At 41.5% G+C, this 19,007-nt stretch overlaps 1 protein-coding gene across 1 annotated transcript in view; it reads right to left on the reverse strand.

Annotated features, from left to right (window-relative positions):
* Positions 1 to 6,107, reverse strand: part of kcng1 (potassium voltage-gated channel, subfamily G, member 1) — a 43,121-nt gene extending 37,014 nt beyond the window's left edge. Inside the window, exon 1 of the mRNA XM_034086459.2 lies at positions 6,063 to 6,107. The gene's annotated coding sequence lies outside the window, so the exon portion shown is untranslated. The remainder of the gene's footprint in view (positions 1 to 6,062) is intronic.
* Between the last annotated feature and the right edge of the window lie 12,900 nt (positions 6,108 to 19,007).

Below are 19,007 nucleotides of genomic sequence, written 5' to 3' on the forward strand. Positions count from 1 at the left end.
TTCGTACGTGCTCGGCTGAAGTCTGGCTCCAGTGCAACACATGGCCAAAACGCAGGAGAACACGCTGACGCAACAGCGTGAGCAGAGATAGACTGCGCAAAATATACAGATAGCAGGAGACAGAGGACAGCCACGGTCAGATAGCAGGAGACAGAGGACAGCCACGGTCAGATAGCAGGAGACAGAGGACAGCCATGGTCAGATAGGAAAACATTCAGGAGCTATCTGGATCAGTCTTATGCGACAATGGAAACTGAACTAAAGAGAACATTTGAAACTTTAGCAGTCTGCGTGATCTGCCTGTAGGGAGGGGTGGGCCGGCCCTGCGAGTAAAGTAACGAGTAAAGTAACGAGTAAAGTAATGAATTACTTTATGTAGATAGTAACGAAGTAGTGTAATATATTACTTTTTTTTTTAAAGTAATATGTAATATGTAATATATTACTTTTTTTTAGTAACGACCCCATCTCTGCCCGCTCCTTAGCCTATCATGAACAATGTGTTGGAGCGGTAGCCAATAGAAGCCCGAATGTAACAAAGTGATGTCACTATGTTGTTGAAGTAAACAAAAGAGTCCAACAGAGGCGTTTTGGGTAATGGGGGGGGGGGGGGTCCTTCTGGACTTTGGGATTGTCACCTTTGCAGACCGTTAACACGCACAACAATCTAAAGGAAAGGGAAACCCCCAAAAAGCTTAAAGGGCCCCTTTAAATCAATGGAGTACAAGGATACAGACACAATGATATGAGCAAATTATCCATCCCGTCAGCTATTTTTACCGATGATATGTTATAAATACCCCTTGTTTAAGTTTAATTCTGTTTCTATGGATACGGTTTTGTTGCTATGTGACGGAGTTGACAGTTGGGGAGTGTATGTAGTGTGTGAGGCGTAAATTATGAATGTAAATTCACTCTTGGCTTCCTTTTCAGACTTAAATGTTGTTTTTCAACTTCATCCCGTGAAAGGTTGGTCTCTGGCTTATTCCTGTCCCAGCTGGACTACGGTGATACCATTTATAGATGTGCCTGTCCCACTGTTTTGGCCAAACTTGACCCACTCTACCATGCTGCACTGCGATATAATGCACCCTCTAGGACTCATCAGTGCACACTGTACAGCCTAACTGGATGGTCCTCACTTACTATGCGTCGGATGCAGCATTGGTTTTTATGAATGTATAAAGCCATTTTAGGAAAGCTTCCACTGCACATATGTGCTAGATTTGCTCCAGTTTGTGACTCTCACAACCTCACCCACCCAGTGCCTGGATACGGGTCCAGGTACGCCGTGCGGACTGAGGCTGGACAAAGGAGTCTTTTTCATTATGGTCCTTGGTCTTGGAATGACCTTCAATCACGCCTCAAACTGACGGCACTTGTCTCAATAGCATGTTTTAGATTGAAGTTGTCTGAGGTCCTTACCACCAGCTGCTCTTGCAGTAATAAGTAGTACCTTTCTTACTGTCCTAATGTGCTCCATGTAGTGACTGCTTTTCGTCTTTTGTTCTCTGTATTTTATATGTTTGTGTTATGTGTAACGTTGCTGCCTTCTTGGCCAGGTCAGCATGAAAATGAGATTTTATCTCAACGCTTTTATCTGGTTACATAAAGGTTAAATAAAATAAAAAATACAATTATAACAAAAAAGGAACAAATATCGTTTTTCCATCTATTTCACAATAAGGATATCATTGAATCCATGTTATTTATAATTATATTATAATACGGATATTGATTTTTGTAGAATAAGCCTTATGTTTGAGTATTCATGGTTGAAATTCAGTTATAGAGTGAAGACACTCACATCCCGAGGTCGATGGTGAGGATTAACGCCGACTATGGCCTGTTTGTCAAAGGGCTTAGATTGACCAAAAACCCAATTAGTCACCGCTCATTAATCCAATGGAACTGCTTTCCTCTTGTGTTTCAGCATTACTTGGGAGCCTCTTTGTTGTTGTGATTAGGCTTCACACAAAGTAATTAAAGACAGATCATAAATATGCCAAAAATAATATAATTTGTCCTCGCTTTTTCCTTCTGTTCTGCCTCTCTATCATCTGTAATTGATGTGTTCCCGTCGGCCCCAGTGTCGAGGAGACGTCTGTTGATCACTATGTCTTTGATTACAGCTTCAGAAATAACAGCTTCCCTCTCAATGTGTGCAGGACTTCCTCTGTCTGCTCCGCCGTGTGCCGTGCAATGAGCTCCTCTGTTCCTTTGATGCCTTTCTGTGATAATAGTTATAACAAAGCTTTGTTCCCCTTGAAGGGTTAGTCATTAAACTCAACCATTCATCAATTTGAATGTATGCTTTCTCCATCCTTAGGTTATTAAAGCAAAAGCTTTTTCAATATGGGAGCTACCGTCTGGTGATAGATAGTATTATCATTCTTATAACCATTTACATATTAGATGATGACATAACCTTATGGAATAATAAACCCATGAAATCCATTATTCTCTACTGTAGGTAACATGACTCAAGAAGGCTCTATTATGCTTTTTGGAGTTTTCCCATGTGTGTTATATAAGTATGTAAATGGTCTGCAAAGGCTAAAAGTTGATCTCGGTAGAAGCCCAAAATACAATTATGAAAATTAGCATAATGTCCTCTTAAACAATTACCTTATTTCATTATTTAGACATGAAATGACTCTGAAGTCAAATACATGTTGTTGTGGCTTTTGCTTTTGAGTTTGTGATCTGAACGACTGAGGTCTCTTATTCTTCTCAAACTACGAACATGTGCCGTTTCTTCATGAAGACTACAAGGTTTCCCGCACCAGTTGGACTCAGATTCACGGCATCAGACGCACTCTCTGCTGGATGTAGATGAGGTCTTGGATTCCCTTTCTATGTGAGATGAAGGAACAGGAGGCCTTTGGTGTCTGTTCTCGCTCGCCAGATGGACGACCCCCCACAAGCCTTCGCTCAAACACAATATGGACTTTTAGAAAACAGCTAACATGGGAAGTTGAGTTCATTATAAGAAAAAGGTCAGAATATAACAAAAATAATATTCTTATGATGTATAAATACTCAAAATGTGTGTACTGTCTCGTAGGTCTTGACACGCTATGTGTAATACATTCTACTTATAGAAGGTGGTGGAAGAAGTACTCATGTATTTAGATTAAAAGTACTCTGTTACAAGTCAAAGTCATCCATTTTAAATCTTAATTAAGAAAGAGAAGACAAAGTATTGGCATCAAATAACACTTAAATGACCAAAAGTAAGAGTAGTTGTTATGCGTAATGGCTCATTTCATAATCATATACATTACCTTATTGTATTATGATTGAGGCATTGATGCATTTATTAAAGCTGTTGAAGGTAGAGCTAATATTAATTACTTTATATATTGCTGCTGTACTGTATATCTGTATTTATATGTCAATATTTGTATTTATTAGTAGATTTACATAGTAACTTGATTTGTTTAAATAACTGTACTGTAGCACAAACATTGTCTTCTGAACTGTAGTGGAATAGAAATATAAAGTAGTACAATGTAATACTTTAAATTGTACAATACTTCCATAGTTAGATCTCTTTTCTCTTCACTGTACATGTTACATTTATATATTCAGTCTAATATTGAATTCCATCTGTCACACACTTATGTAAATATAATACCTTGCTTATATCTTGTTCATTTGTAAATTCAACATGTTGGTTTTCTACTTTCTTGTTTATTTCTTGTCTTGTACGATTTATTTGTATTGTACGATGCCATGTCTTTTTATGCTGCTGCAACACATAAATGTCACAAATTGGGATCAATAAAGTTCTATCTTATCTTATATTCGACCAATTTGTATAGAGCATCTTTGATTTAGACTTAGCCTCCAAATTAACACAAAATGCCAGAAATAGCTTAAACTGAGGGACCACAATATTGGCCAAATTGTAAAAAGGTACCTGGTGATGGTAATTACTTCTAGGAGTACATGCAATATGTGGTCCTGAAGGAAAAGCCAGTGAACAACCAATGTGAGTGATTAATCCTCTGGGGACCATGAATGTCAGCTCCGAATCTGTACAGTATGGATTGAAGTGAAGCATAGAGCCCCATGGGTAAAATGTTTGTTAGTAACTTGGTTTGCCAATCACTTGACCTTAAGTCCCTTAAGACCCGGACACACCAACGAACTGACACAGATGGACCCCCGACTGTTGTGTCGCCTCGCGTCTCTGTGTCTTGGCCATGTGTCGCACTTCCGTTTCGCTTCTCATGCACTGATTCGCTAGCTGAACAGCCAATCAGAGTGATTTCTTTTGCCGACAGCCTTTAGCCAATTGCCCACCGATTCGACATGTTGAATGTTGAGTTTTCGGCCGAAAAGGAGTCGGCACGGCTGAAAAGACACGACGGTGCGGGACACACCAATCTGAGTATGGCATGTCGACGCTCATCGTCGGCCTGACGCCCATCGACGGCCAAAATCGGCTTGGTGTGTCCAGGCCTTTACACACCAAGCCGATTTGGCCATCGATGAGCGTCGTGTCGCCCTACTTAGATTGGTGTGTCCCGCACCGTCGTGTCTTTTCGGCCGTGCAGACACCTTCCGCCGCCGATTCGACATGTTGAATCGGGAGGCTGTCGGCTAAAGGCCGTCGGCCAAATAAATCACTGGCTGTTCATCTTAGCGAATCAGTGCATGAGAAGCGAAACGGAAGTGAGGGACCTAAACAAACTACTAAGAAGGCAAATCTGAGATTTCCTTTACCTCCAGCTCTCGACACAGGTTCGGGAAAGCCCCGTGAGCTTCTCGCTGTAGAGTGAAAATGGAACGCACACGCTATTTGTTGTTTGTATATATCACGTAGTCTGTTCTTCTTCTCTGTGTGTATCGCGCAGTCTGTCTTCCGGTTGTTGCCTCTTTTGAATGAAGTTTGAATGAAACATGGCCAAGACGCAGGAGACGTGAGGCGACGTTCCATCGGGACGTTTTCTTTGGTGTTCTTTGGTGTGTAAGGACCTTAGATGTAAAAACCTTATAAGGCTGATTGACAGGAATTTAAATTCAAGGATTATACAGAGTCTCAAAAACATTATTTGGTGTTACCAAGTCACACATTTTTCAAAGTTGACATGGGATTTATTTCTTTCAAAACGTTTATGTGATCAAAAAACATGATGTTTTTGTATGTATAAGGCAAAGACAGATGTGGACCGTTGTTTCTGCAGAAAGGAAGCAGATAGATGTTAAATGGTTTCTGAGCTGAAACCACGGATGCTACTTTATTCTCCTCTGAGACATTGCTACAGCTGAGTGCTTGTGAAATGTGAGAGGAAGGGAAGTCAGATTTCTATGTAATTTGACTTACAGGCAGCACTTGATGCTGGACAACCAATAATACTCCCTAATGAGGAATACATGGTAACATGAGATCAAACACATTGTGAGCAAACGCCTGAGCACCAAATATGAAACTGCTTCTACTGAGTTTTAATCAAAAAGTACAAATAAATAATGCATTGGCCAACCACATAACACATAGGTTTTAAGAATAACTAAATATTGCTAAGCAGAAGCATTGAATCCAAATTGAAAGCACTTGTTATGTTTCTTGAATATATGTATACAAAACAATGCAGGACTTTAATCAATATGTTATTTTATTTAGATTTCCTGAAATAATTACACTACTTTCTCAAAGTTTTCGGTACACAACATGGTTGGAATAACAAAAAGTAACATGTATTATGCATGTAGATTGTATAGGTCTGAATTTTAAAGTACAGTAGTACAGTATGAGCTTGTGGGCAAAATAACTTGTGCTATATTAAAAAATACCAACAACTATGGCTTCAAAAATGACCATAGACCCCAATTCTGACCAGACAAGTGATACCAATTTAGTAGTACAGGGTATGAGCAGTGGTGGAATATAATATAATAATAATGTACTCAAGTACTTAGTGCAGCCAGTAGGTAACAAGATGTGACCAAGTCATGCTCATGACATTGGCCTATGGTGGACTCAGCCATTCATTTAAAAATACCTAATTGTGGTTAAACACCAAACACTTTTAACTTGAAATTCCACTTACCGTGATTATGTCAGTTGCTGCCAGCAGTCTCAAAAAAGCTCAAACTGTGCATAATGGTAACATGACTCCTGTTTAACCAAAAACAAAGATTTTAAAAGGTTTTCTGAATACATATGAATAGTAATTCACTAGCAGGAACCACACCACAACAATGTGATGTATTGTTGTTGTGCTGCTGTAGGCTTTGTAGAGATTGAACAGTCTAGCCTTGTTGTCGTTTCGGCGAAAGTGGATGCCATTTTCTCTCAGGAAATGTTGGAGTTGAGTGACTGTCCACCTCCGTAGTTCGGGCTCCGTAGTTCGGGTTTACTATTGGGCTTCCAACTTAAGAATCTTACAGTATTGGCTTAGGTCCAATGCACTTCATCCTCACCCCGCTTGGCTGGCTATGGAGTCTTTTTCCTCTAAGCCTGTGTCACTGACATCACTTGTACACTCCCCCATCAACAGCCCGGTTTCCCTCTATGCTAAAAATATAGTTGTTAAAACCTCCTTAAGGATTTGGAATCAGTTTAAACATCACTTAGGTCTGCAAGCTTTTTCTACCTCGGCTCCACTAGCTGCAAATCATGTTTCCCCCCCTCCATATCAGATGGTGCATTTTCTATATGGTCAAACCTTGGTCTTAACACATTTAAAGATTTATATATTGAGAACACTTTTGCATCTTTTCAACAGCTCTCAGAATTGTTCTCTCTTCCTAAACATCATTTTTGTAGATACCTGCAAATGTGGAGTTTTGCTCGCAATAGATATGCTCAGTTTCCTAACCTGCCCGCTGACACGCCTCTAGATGCTTTTCTCACTCAGGTTCCTGTGATGAAAGGAATTATCTTGTGTATTTACAATCAAATCCGAACCCTATCTTCAACCTCTCTAAACTCTGTGAAAGCTGTTTGGGAGGAGGATTTGGGGCAGGAGATCTCAGAGGATGGTGTGCATACTTCATCCGCCTGCGCAAGACATGGTTTGATTCAGTGTAAAGTTGTTCACCGCACCCATTGGACTAAAGTCAGGCTGTTCAAAGTGTTTGACAATATAGATCCTTCTTGTGAAAAATGTCACCAAACACCTGCAAACCATTTGCATACAGTATGTTTTGGTCATGTACGTCTCTGCACAACTACTGGACTTCAATTAGCAGTACTTTGTCAGAGGTAACTGGGACGCTTATAGAGCCTAATGCCATTGCTGCAGTATTTGGCATCCCAAACCTGCCTTTGCCTAGGCTCAAACTGTAAGTGTTAAGTTTTGTTTGTGATTGTCATGTTCATGTTAGGTTAGTTTATGTTCCACTTCCTGTTTTATTGTGTACGCACCTTGTCTCATTCCAGGTCCCTTTACTTCCTGCTTTGGTTCTTTTTCGCGCCATCGTCAGTGTCTGCCCCGCCCCTGATTGTTTCCACCTGTGCCCACTTACCTTATTGTCCTGTCTCCCCTTGTCGGTTTGTCTTGTTCGTCGTCCCAAGAAGCCAGATCCAAGCCATCGCTTAAGAGAATCAGTATTTTGCCTTTTCCCTCCATGTGAGCGCTTTACTTTTGTCATTTTGTTATTTCCTCTAAAAGAGTGATTTTGTTTTTGCAAGTAAAGATTATTTTTCTTCAAACCTTTTTTTGTCTCTGGGTTGTGCATTTGAGTCCTCTAAACTATTGAGTCAAGGTTCCTAACACAAAGCAGACCTTATAGCCTTTGCAACATTACTAGCAAGACGTCTTATTCTAACAAGATGGAAATCACCAACACCACCTTCCCACACTATGTGGATAAGGGACATTTTTAATCATTTGCAGCTTGAAAAAATCCGTTACACATTGAGAGGCTCCTCCGGGAAGCTCCGGAGTGTCTGGGGGCCTTCCTTTGCCTATAGGGAGGATGACCTTCCCGGATATTCCGGAATAAGACCCGAATATGTATGTGTGTATGTATGTATCTTTTTTTTTAAATTATTTTATATGTATATATGTGTATATATATATGTATATGTGAAACATTTTAAATGTATTTGTACTATTACCTGAAAAGAATGAGGTTATGTGTTTGCTCCTTCAGACTATCGCTCCTGATATTCTACCGTTTCTCACCCATTTCATCAACACTTCTCTAACTTCTGGTCACTTTCCAAACAGTCTCAAGGAGGCAAGAGTAAACCCTCTCCTAAAGAAACCCACTCTCAACCCGTCTGATGTTATAAACTACAGGCCTGTCTCTCTCCTCCGTTCCTGTCTAAAACACTTGAACACGCTCTCTTTAAACAACTCTCCTGTTATCTCCATCAGAACAGCCTTCTGGATCCGCACCAGTCTGGTTTCAAGGCAGGTCACTCAGAACAGAAACTGCTCTCCTTGCTGTCTCTGAGGAACTGCACACTGCCAAAGCAGCATCCCTCTCCTCTGTCATCATCCTGTTGGACCTGCCTGCTGCATTCGACACGGTGAACCATCAGATCCTCCTTCACACTCTCCAAGAACTTGGAGTTTCAGGCTCTGCACTTTCCCTCCTCACCTCATACCTCAAAGACCGCACCTACAGGGTAACTTGGAGAGGGTCCGAGTCCGACTCTTGTCAATTAACTACAGGGGTCCCTCAGGGCTCTGTTCTTGGTCCCCTCCTCTTCACCCTGTACACAAACTCGCTCGGATCGGTCATTAGCCCGCATGGTTTTTCATACCACTGCTGCGCTGAAGACACCCAATTAATTCTGTCCTTTCCCCGCTCAGAGACCCAGGTCGTCGCACGCATCTCTGCTTGTTTAGCGGACATCTCTCAGTGGATGTCCGCTCATCATCTCAAGCTCAACCTTGACAAAACTGAACTGCTTTTCCTTCCGGGAAAAGATTGTTCCACTCTTGACCTGACAATCAACATTGGCACCTCTGTTGTTTCCCCGACTCAGACTGCAAGGAATCTGGGTGTGATCCTAGATAACAACCTGTCGTTTACTGCAAACATCGCTGCTACAACCCGTTGCTGCAGATACACGCTCTACAACATCAGGACGATGCGTCCCCAGCTGACCCAGAAAGCGACGCAGCTTCTGGTCCAGGCTCTCGTCATCTCACGCCTAGACTACTGCAACTCCCTCCTGGCTGGTCTACCTGCATGTGCCATCCGACCTCTGCAGCTCATCCAGAATGCAGCGGCTCGTCTGGTCTTCAACCTTCCTACATTTTCCCACACCCCGCCGCTCCTCCGCTCCCTCCACTGGCTTCCGGTAACTGCTAGAATTCACTTCAAGACACTGGTACTTGCGTATCATGCTGCGAATGGATCTGGCCCTTCCTACATCCAGGACATGGTTAAACCGTACACCCCAGCGCGTGCTCTACGCTCTGCATCAGCCAAACGACTCGCTGCACCCTCGCTGCGAGGGGGAACCCAAGTTCCCATCAGCAAAAACACGTGGGTTTGCTATCCTGGCTCCAAAATGGTGGAATGAGCTTCCCATTGACATCAGGACGGCAGAAAGCTTACACACCTTCCGGCGCAGACTGAAAACTCATCTCTTTCGACTCCACCTCGAGCGATAGAATTACTAACAAAGAACTGCTAACAGAGCACTTATATACTAATAAAGCACTGGCTTACCTAAAGCCAGTTGAGTAGCACTTGAAATACTTGGCTCTATGAAACCTGATGTACTTATATGATTCTGTTTTCTTCAAGGTTGTGTTTTCCTGGTCGAATGTACTTATTGTAAGTCGCTTTGGATAAAAGCGTCAGCTAAATGCAATGTAATGTAATGTAATGTAATGTTTGTATTTTGTTGTGTGACCAAGCCGACTGTTTTTTTGTTTTTGTCTTGTTGTAATGTTTCATATGTTATGTGATCTGCACAACTGTAATGTCATCTCTGTTTAATTTGTGTACGACAATCAATAAACAAAGTTTATAAAAATTAAAAAAAGGTATACCGCTGCTGTGTGAGGAAGGAGGGCAGGATGTTCACTAATAAGCCCGCTACCTTGCCTGCTGCACCCACACACACACCCACCTTTGATCAGAGCTCACACCCGCTCTCTGCAGAAAGTCATTCTGGGAAACAGGAAATTGCAGTAGGTACAAAGTGAAGTATGTGTAGGGGAGCTCTGTGCAGCAAAACAGAAACTCCTATAGAAGAGAGACGTATCTCTACAGTGAAACACCACACTGCAGAGCTTTATATCCTCTATTTTTACATTGGCTTTCTACTTGAGATGTGTGTGATGTGTTCTGCTCAGGAGTCCACGTGGTCTGTGTTTTGTTTTTATGTTGACCTTAAATTTCTGCCTCATGTTGTTATTGTATTCATGTTTCTGTAGTCTTCATTTTAACTGTTGTTCTTTCTTGTGAAGCACTTTGTGAATTCTATATCTGTGAAAGGTGCTATTGTAGTGCCGAGCGATATGGAGTCAGAGGCGGTGCAAGGAAGGTGCAAGAATAGTGATTTATTCACAAGCTGCAAAGGACATGTTGTCGGGTCGCAGCCCGGGTCGACAAGAGAGAGAGCCAAGAGGGCACACACTATTTATAGGTAACCCATAAAATGTCCGTGTGGGAACAATAACCGCAACTGTAGTTCCAAGTTTGAATTATGTCCCAGTGGTTAAATAGGTGGTCACCACACAAGCCCCCCCAGAATTCAAACATGGAAAAAAAATATATCCCCATGTCCGTGGAGGAAGCACCACAAGGGCCGAGGAGGGTGGGGCCGCAGGTGAGGACCGGGCCATGGAACAGGCCACGAAAGGGGGCCGCAGGAGAGGGCAGGGGCCCTAACGAGGGCGAGGGCACCCCCACCGGGGGCTGGCCGGAACGGGCCGTCGTAAGGGGGCCGCAGTAGGTGTCGCGGAGAACCCAGCAGGAAAGAGCGCAACCCGGCCGCAGGCAAACGCACAACGGCGGCGGGCATGAAGTCCTCGGCAGGCGTCGAGGTATCCCCGGGAAGCAGGAGAGCAACCCGGCCGCAGGCAGACGTGCCGCAGGCAGACGTGCCGCAGGCAGACGTGCCGTGGCGGTGGGCATGAAGTCCTCAGCAGGCGCTGAGGCATCCCCGGGAAGCAGGAGGGGCCAGACAGGGCCCGGAGCGCGCCACCTCCGGCCGATGGAGCATGGGCGACGTCCGGAACTGTCGAGGCGAGAGGGGGTCCAGGAGTGCGCCACCCAGGCGCAGATGAACGTGAGTGGCATCTGGATATCCCCGGAAGGCAGGAGAGGCCAGACAGGCTCCGGAGCGCGCCACCCACAGGCCGATGGCAGCATGGGCGACGTCCAAAACCTTCGAGGCGAGACGGGGTCCAGGAGTGCACCACCCAGGCGTCGATGAAAACGTGAGTGGCGTCTGGAACCGCCGTCGAGGTGGTGAAAAAGGTGAGTGTCCACATGAGGTCAACCGGCTGGTCGAACCTCCTCTCCGGCATCAGAACAAAAACTCAAAAGGGCCGATAGCCCCACGTGGTTAGCCGCTAGCTGGCAGCCATGGGTAGCAGCCAGCCGTCGTTAGCCCCACGTGGTTAGCAGCCGGGACGTGCAGCCGCCCGCCCCGAAGAACAAACCCACGAGGTAGCAATGGGGTTGCTGGTCGACCCAGCAGGTCGTGCATCGTCCCCCCGTTGGATAGAAAGCCGATGCGGGAACGGAGAGCAACGTCTCCAGCCTTCTGCGGAGCACGCACCGAGCCTCAGTCCGCGTGCCGGTGGCAGCCACGGACGTCTCCAATCAAACCCCGGCATTTCGAGAAAGGAACTCGAGTTCCTTTTGCTGTGTTCGGCTCCGTCCCGGAAACTTCTCAAGACGTATCAGGGTCACCAGTGTAGTGCCGAGAGATATGGAGTCAGGGGCAGTGCAAGGAAGGTGCAAGAATAGTGATTTATTCACAAGCTGCAAAGGACATGTTGTCGGGTCGCAGCCCGGGTCGACAAGAGAGAGAGCCAAGAGGGCATGCACACTATTTATAGGTAACCCATAACATGTCCGTGTGGGAACAATAACCGCAACTGTAGTTCCAAGTTTGAATTATGTCCCAGTGGTTAAATAGGTGGTCACCACACTATACTAAATACACTTATTATTATTATATGCAAAACATATACCAATGCAGCAGCTTACAAAGTCTAATATTCACCTTTGTTAGCAAACACATGATTATGAGGTTTGAAATTGTGCTTTTATATAACTTATACCTGTTATCTGTGGACTGTAGCGAGAGGGAAACATTATGTAAACGCAGGAACTCTGACACCGGAGAGGGGACTGGAGTAATGATCTATGGAGCAGCCTGTTGTGTTGTTGTTTTGTTGTTGTGTTGTTGGAGGTGGGCGGCAGCTGTATTCACCGCTGGAGCCGCTTGTTTCCTCTCATTTAATGAGCAGCGTGGCCACTTCAGAGCAGAGGTCAGCGCGCAGAGCAACAGAGTGCTTTCACCAGCTGCTTAAATGGATAATAAAGAAACGTTATAAAATAGAAAGAAGAAAAAAAATAGTAATATAATAAAAAAAAATAAAAAAATGATAACAATAAATAAATACAAAATGATAATAACAAATACATAAATAAATAATAACTACAATAATCATAATCATAATAATTATAATTATCTGCATGAGTGCATTTTATAATTTGAAATGTGAACGCAAATTAACAAAAATATAGGCTGCACATATTGTGGCATGTTTTAAGTTCATTTTGGGATGTCATTTGTTTTATCACCTGAGGCAGCTAGCCAGAGTAAAACCTTTTCTCTCCAGACAGCAGTTTGAGACAGTAATACACACCTTTGTCACCACTCGGCTGGATTACTGTCTCTCTCCATGGGGGTCAGTGGGTCCTCCCTCGCTCGTCTGCAGCGGGTGCAAAATGCCGCAGCAAGGCTTAACTGGCACACGGAAAAATGTAACTGACTGCCAATACATTTTAGGATTCATTTCAAAATCCTTTTGTTTACTTTTAAATCCCTGGCATGACCCCAGCATATCTTTCTGAGCTGCTACACCCTTACACGCCCACCCGCCCTCTCAGGTCAGCCGATCAACTGCTCCTGAACGTGCCCAGAACCAGGTCGAAGCTCAGAGGGGGCCGTAGCTTCTCTGTAGCGGCTCCACACTGTGGAACGATCTGCCCCTGCACATCAGACAGGCCGCCACACTGCCTGCTTTTAAATCGCTTCTTAAAACCCACCTCTTCTCCTTAGCGGATTAACATCTTTTAGAGCGTTGCTTTTATTGCTTTTAAATTGTCTATTGTTTTTACTTGTACTTGTTTTATTGTGTGTGAGCTGAGCTGTGCTACTTTTTTTACGTTTTGTTTTGTTTATTTGCCTGTACTGTACAGCACTTTGGTCTCGAGGTTTAAAGTGCTCTATAAAGCTGTATTGTATTGTATAAAACTCATTGTCAAGTCAATTGGGAGGTATGTGGCGCAGTGGGTTAGTGCGTTGGTGTTCGGATCAGGGTCACAGCAGGTTCAAACCCCACTGCAGTCAGCATGTCGTTGTGTCCCTGGGACACTTCACCCCTAATTGCTCCTGTGGGGATTGTCCACTGTATTGAGTATGTAAGTCGCTTTGGATAAAAGCGTCTAACAAGTAACATGTAATTAATAATATCTTTTTTTTATCACATTAATATTGCTGGAATTACAATTATTAATATCATCATTCATTACTTATTGAGTTTATGTCCTGATGTGACATTCATCCTGCAGACATTGACTTACCAGTATAATATAATAACTCAGAGCTTAAGCCCTGACTTAATGTTAATCATTATTAAATGAATAATTAACATTTCGTTTTTAAATCAAACAGAGCAGAGACAAGCTATAGGGACTCGAGGAATCTTTACTTTACTAATTGGTAAGTTGTCATTTTACGTGTAGATTTGTGTTCTTTTTGTCAGTGTTCAAGCCTGTAGCTCTTTCTGATTTGGACTTCAGTTTCTAAAGAGAGGCGAGTGGTACATCACTTTGATATGTTGGCTGTCAAATTGCAGTTAAAGTGGGTTGTCTCTCTTTGACATTGAAATATAGGTAAACAAAACACTATTCACTGAGTTTCTTGTGCATGACTAACTTGCTCCCCCAAAAAATTCACATTTAGTCCAGAAAAATGAAAATGTGGCTTTCATAACACACACGCACGACTGAGCACCGGCAGCTGAAGATAAAGAGCCTCAATGTTTGTCAAATCTGTATTTGCATCTTTGTCTGCTCCTTTATATAACTCCCCTGCTGCTTCCTGATCCAAAAGAAGTCATTCTCGAAGTACAATGCAGACTTTTTTTTACAATTTGATTTAATATATTCACAAGTTGCACAGACTGGGTCTGACTACAACAGACTGACTATGTTGAAAATCTGCAACTCATACAACGGTGAAATAGTTCATGCAGAACATCCTAAGAAAAGCTAAATAAGGCATGCAGCTGTTTAGTCAAAGACGCTTTTGTAATACTCACTAAATAACATTCAATTTGCAATTATTAAGGGACTGATTTTTCCAGTTCAGTGTTAACAATACGCAGCGCTGAAGTATTCCCATTCCTCCACTGAGAGAGGCACACTTCTGTTCGATAATATCTCTTGATTCACTGAGTGCGGTTGAACAGATTCTAGTGTTTTAAATCACGTTTCCACGTCCCTGTCTCCCCCTGCAGGGCGTCAGCAGAGCGCACGTCTGACTTTCAATGTCCTCTTATTACACTAGCTGTCACTGTAGCACAGGGTATGAGCAGTGGTGGAATATAAGTGAGAAAATGTACTCAAGTATCATTCTGGGGTACTTGTACTTTACTGGAGTACAGTATCTCCATTTTCCACTCTGTACTTCTACTCCACTATATTTATTTCACTTGCTGTTGCTTTTAATATATTAACTACAAATACACTTTCAAAAAGGAAATGCTCCATATTGATGGATTATGACATTATGACATACATGTATTTTATAATGATAAAAACTGAGTAAAAGTGTGTACGTTGCAATATGGACTGTAAATTAATTATATTCACATTTTTAGACAGTTAACCCGGATGCAATATCATCTGCGTTGATATACTATGCCGTATAATACACTTTTATAATAGCCATTATGCACAATGAGTACTTTAATTTGCTTTTAGCTGAGAATACTTCTGTTCATTTTAACTTAAACAATTTGAAATTAGGATTTATACTTGTAATGAAGTACATTAAGACAGTGGTAGTAGTACTTTTACTTATCAGAGGATAGGCACGGTCATTTTGTTGTACATACAGCGTTTCCTACATGTCTGGATTTTCATCATTCAGGTCACATGGAAAACGAATCAAACCGCATCCTGCATTTCCCCCTGAGTGTTTCTCTCGGGTCAACTAACGTTAAACTTAACCGCTAAATAATGAAGAAGCTTGTTGCCCAATGAGCACATGCACACATTAGACTAACAACAACACCATTCATCACATTTTTATCCTTGCCTTTATTTGGATAATGTCTTGATGTAAATTCCCTCCACCCTAATAAACTCAATAAAACATCCTACCTTAGCGTCCAGAGGGGAATTTACTCACCTGAAGCTGACTGAAGGAAACTGACTCACGTCTCTGAGAAAATGATGTGGAAGTGTCTGCACACGGACAATGTCATCTTTATTCCTCACAAACAGCCCGTTATGCTGCCGCTCTGAAGCTAACCCTGACGTTTCAAATACAAATACTTCATTCCTTTTTTCACACCGTATCAAAAGGCATGGTTTGGGGGAAATGGCTGGAAAATCAGAGGTGAAATTAGTTCTTACTTCGGTGAAAGTAGCAAGACTCAAGTTTAAAAATATCAGATACAAAACATACTTAAAGTACCAACAGTAAAAGTACTCATTATGCAGTGTATGGCCCATTTCAGAATAATATGATACTGTTATATTTATTGATGCATTATTAAGTAAATGTGCTTTGTTAAATTTAGACACACAATCTGAATCCAGATACTTCATTAATCCCGGTGGGGTCAATTGGGTTCTGTGAAAGTTGCTTCATTTTAGATTAAAGTAAAATAAGATTATACAAAAAAGAGGAAGATTCTAATTAATTTCCATTTGAATAAGTAACAATAAGTGCAATAAAAGTAAAACAAAAATGAATACAATATTAATGCATACGTAGGAATGTGAACTAAATGTGTGCAATGCAAAGAGAAAAAAAAAAGAAAAAAAGAATAATGATATTTACATAATTGTTTTAATGTGGAACAGCAATAACAACAAAAAGCAATACCTATGTAGACATGTGTATATTACATTAAAAGCAAAGGTGTATTAGGATTAATAAAGCTGGGTACAAGGACATACAACCATTGTTAGACATTATTTTAAACCTTCATTCGCCTGCTGGTAGGGAGAGTTATTGCCACTCACGCATGCGCAGTTCGTACGTGCTACTTGGCCGTCTTTGCGGTGTGTTCCAGTGCGACTGTTGGCCAAGACGGAGGAGACGTGAGGCGACACAACAGTCGTGTTCCGTCGGGACCATAGACGGTATATATAAAGCATAGGTTGGGACCATAGACTGTATATGGTTGGGACGTGTTCTTTGGTGTCCGTTTGGTGTCCGTTTGGTGTGTCTGGGCCTAAGATGTAATCATCAGTTGACAGCGATGGCGTTGGCCTGTTCAGCTTCATGCCCTTTGTGTCCCGATGAGCTCAGACCCCCTTTTTTTTTTAACTAAATAACACAAAAGCGAGATGAATGAAATGCCAAGCTCATCATGTATTTCATTCTTGATGGATTTCACACATAAAGCAGTATTCGCTCCGAACTCATTACAGCATCTGGAGCTAAAGGGCGCGTGAGTCACCGCTGCAGATCTGGGGGGGGGGGGCGGCTTTGAGAAGACCCACGTGCTGCATTTTAACCCGTGGTGATGTCATACAAGAGACTTCCTGAACACAGGGTTCATTCACAGAGACCTCATCCCAAACAAGCCGTCTCCATGGCAACTGCATCCTCCGGGCATGAGAGTCCCCTTTTAGTTGTTGTTTGTTATTAAAGGGAAGGAATGGGCAGTTTGGAACTGTGTGCCTACTGTACACGGATATGTGTGTTTATGTAAATAGCACATCATGTAACCAATTTAAACTTTTAAGTTCATTTTTTCAAATGATATAAATTATAAAGAAACATGTTGATTTTTCCCTTAGTCCGTCTGCTCAGAAGCTTGTGATGAGTCAGTGTCTCCTGTGGGTCTGCTATTTCAATGTTCCGCTCAGAATAGGAGCATAGAGAGTGAAGAGACACCTCTGAGCAGCACACACACTCTATTATCTGAAAACGTCAAATGTTCTGGGCTCAGGACCTGAATGTTAAATATTCACGAGTCAAAGCTGGGGAAAGATAAATAAAAAGGGGACCTATTATGCTTTTGTGGTTTTCCCTTTCCTGTAGTGTTATAATGGTTTCTGTGCATGTACATGGTCTGCAAAGGCTACACGAGGGAGTTTTCTCTCCCATACATTTCTTCCTTGGGGCCCCATTGAAACAAGGACAATCATGATGTATATGGTTATTATTTATTGCTACTTTTTACGGATACAAAAATAGCATAAAACAGAGATTTTGTAAGAAGGCACGAAGTCGAGTAGACTCAAAATGAAACCAATACATGACAACTATGAACACATCAAATAAAACAGTATGAAAAAACGTTATCATTAACAATGATTTCTCTAAAGACCATACAATTATAATAACAAATTACTAAACAAAAATAAAAACTATTAAAGTGAAAGTTTTAGGAAAAACGTTTTACATTGTAATAGAACAGATAACCGATATGATAACTACAACATTGTGTATGTTATTAACAGAAAAACATGGAAAATACTTGAAAAACAACAATTTACTTCTATTTGCGTCTACTGAAACTTTAAGGCAACACAATTTGTCATATTTACAGAAAAGGGGAAACATGATTTAATATAGATTACATTCAATAAATGTCAAATGCACTGGCTCAATAAGAAATATCATGAATAGATCAATATAAGCTTTAATAATATTACAAAATAAATTCTCATTTTATTTTTCTATCGAATAGGTCCATATCAAATATTTAAAAAAATTAGATTCAGTCCTACAATTTAACTTCTTTTTAAAATTACATTTGTATATGCTTTACTTCATTTTCAACATTTTTTTACAATAAAAAAAAATTGCACTTGGCACTTTCAATGTACTCCAATTCACTCGGTGAAATCTTAGAAAAATATTCTATTAAAATACACTTTCTTTTTTAATTTTTTTTAAATCAAACCAAGCTGTATTAGCCCATGATTTATACACACCGCTTCCCTTCTGTGCGTACAGTGTGTATAAAGTATAATGACGATTACAGGAAATATGAAAGCTCTTTACATTGGCAAGATTAACGCTTCTGAATACAGCAACTGTCAGTATGGATAGACTCAAATTTCAACTATACACAAAACAATACACTAAGCTTTGGGATATCTTGCTTTCAACTGATGAGCAAAACAAATAGGCACAATAAAGTGGCTCACTTTAGCTTGCATTAGCCAGATTTTAAAATCAATGTCTACGCAAGACTGAAAACTAATGAACTAAAGCATATAAACCATTACAAAAAGTTATGCTACAAGCTATTGCTGTAGCATGACCGGCCCCTGTGAAGACACTTTGGCATTATAACCTGAATATAATGGAATATATATTTGACGCATATAAATTGGCACATTATTCACAAATATTATATAAAAAAGTTATAACATTGACCCCCTGTTTTTAAAAACAGTGCATACTAGGAGGTGTCACAATATTTCATTTGTTTATGGTTAAGGCAGTGTGCGCTTCACTTAGAAAACTGCACTTAAAATGAGATGATCAGCATGTAAGCTTTGGACGATGTTCCCATGTAAAACTGCATATTGAGTTACACACAGATTAAATACACACTTTGTGCAAGAAGAATGAAAAAGGT

The sequence above is a fragment of the Pseudochaenichthys georgianus genome, chromosome 7, assembly GCF_902827115.2.
Source record: "Pseudochaenichthys georgianus chromosome 7, fPseGeo1.2, whole genome shotgun sequence".
NCBI classification, from domain to species: domain Eukaryota; kingdom Metazoa; phylum Chordata; class Actinopteri; order Perciformes; family Channichthyidae; genus Pseudochaenichthys; species Pseudochaenichthys georgianus.